Source organism: Epinephelus moara, chromosome 19 (assembly GCF_006386435.1).
Source record: "Epinephelus moara isolate mb chromosome 19, YSFRI_EMoa_1.0, whole genome shotgun sequence".
Classification (NCBI taxonomy): Eukaryota; Metazoa; Chordata; class Actinopteri; order Perciformes; family Serranidae; genus Epinephelus; species Epinephelus moara.
Window position 1 is genome coordinate 33048446 of NC_065524.1, and position 2179 is coordinate 33050624.

Here is a 2179-nt window from a genome sequence, read left to right on the forward strand (position 1 = left end):
CACAAAGGTGTGTGTGCACCTCACAGGGACTTTTTCCACTCCATGCTTTGACCTTGTGTGGCAGTTAAGACCAACTCAAAAACACACTTGCAGTGTAGAGCCCATCTATTAAAGCAACCAAGTCTATTTTTCCATTTCCTCTGTTCACACTGAGCTGCTGAGGTAACTCACAAACCACGTACATTTCTTTTCCAATAGCTATATTGACTGTCTACGTTCCCACAACACTTTCAGTTTGCAGACTTGCATGTGTACTGTCCACTGACTGAACACTACGATAAATGCTGATTTAATGCTGCTGACAAAACAACCTGTTTGTTTTGATGCAGCATCTTTAATACAGACAGATGAGACAAAACTTAAACCTTATTATCTTATTGAGACGCAGAGTTATTTCATTAGAGACAAAAATATGATGAGGCAACATTCAGTTTCCAGCATCACAGAATATACATGCTCAAATTCTTTTCTGGTTTCAGTGAGATTCAGAAAGTTGAGAAAACAATCTCCATACAAGGTCAATTTAATGGCTGTTGTGGGGCTTTTAATCATATTACATGATCTTCATCAGCTGTCTCATTCATGTCCATGTTCATTCTTGACCTTGGAAACTGCAGTTGAGAAAATCTTACTGCAAGGCTGTGTTCTGGAGCTTTTGATCATATCGCATGTTTTTCATAAAATATAAAGTGCATATATTTATGCTTCAAGTCTATTTTATTCCGTTTTGCATACCTAACTACAGTGATTGTGGGTTTGGCTCTTATTGCTTCCAAAGCATCGATGACCTACTCTCAGTACTGTGAACCTGTATGCACCCTTTGTAGAAACAAATGACGCTGCTGCTCTGCTAATGTGCTGCTCACACTACCCCTCCTGTGGAGACACAGTGCAAGTTAGCTTTAAATTTTAGACATCGAGTATCTTAAAATGCATTTAGAGTGAATTTGTCATATTTACACACTTCCTCTGACATTTCTACTGCAGAGGAAAGTTGATGCATCAAGGAAGTAGACCTCTGAATTCCACTGACCAAACAGAAGCACATTATGTCTATTACTGATATCATACAAGAATTAACTAACTTTATCGGATGCAAATAAGTTCAAACCCAGTGAGGATAAACTGCAAACCTAGCAGTGCTGAAATCTCACATGTCAGCGCTTCCTTATAACAACAAAGGATGTTCAATACAGTCCCTCCTCTCAGCTTCATTATTGTGTGATGATTATTTAAGTTTGACATAGCAATGATGCAGACGAAATGCTGACTCAGAGATATTATCTGTCACAAGTGAGTTTCCAATGTATGTGTGATGGTTTTCGTAGCATGTTGACATGAAGTGAAACCATGAGATAACGGAAATCTGTTTAACACATCTGAGCAATTATGGCATGTTTTGGAAAATGGTTGTCAGTGAGGTTAGATGCATGTGTCACCTTGTGAATCCAGGCTGTAGCTCGCTGCATGAACGTGAACTTTAAGTAGCTGCAGACGTCGGCCTTTGGCTCCGTTTAACAAAAGGCGAAACTGTTCAACATTTTCTCTCCATCTCTGAAAAAGTTATTGTGCTTATTGTCAGACTCTCTTTTTTGTTTTTTCCCTTTTTTTTATTTGCTTTGCATTGTAGGCAGTTTTTGCCAATGCACGAATTCAGGATTCTCCACCATTTAATGAGGTTTTCACCATCTGAAGATACATGCATGTGCATGTGCATTTGTTGCAAAGCTAATAGGACCTCCCTCCCTCTGAAGTGACCTGTGATTGGCCAGATTCTCCCATCATAGGCTAGATTTTCTAAATCCTGAAAGTGGGGTAAAGAGGAGGTGCAGAGGTCTAGTGCCAAAATAAGAGTGCCCGTCCAGTGGTGTAGTGGTAGTTGATGAGGTGGGTGTACTCCTAGGTAGATGAGTAGGTTACCAAGGAGGAAGTGGGTGTACTCTCCTATGTATTCTGACTGCTTTTTGGTTGATAGATGGATATACTGTTAAAGGGCCAGTGTGTAAAATGGGTTGAAAACAGTGACATCAGTGGTCAAATTCTAGATTGCAGGGCTCAGTCACTCACCCCTCCCGTCGGGTAAATGACGGTGGCCTCGTAGGGACAAAAAGCCTTGCGCACGAGTTTTTCAGGAGTAGGTCTATCTAGCCACGAGGTGAATATTTATTTAGAAATCTAA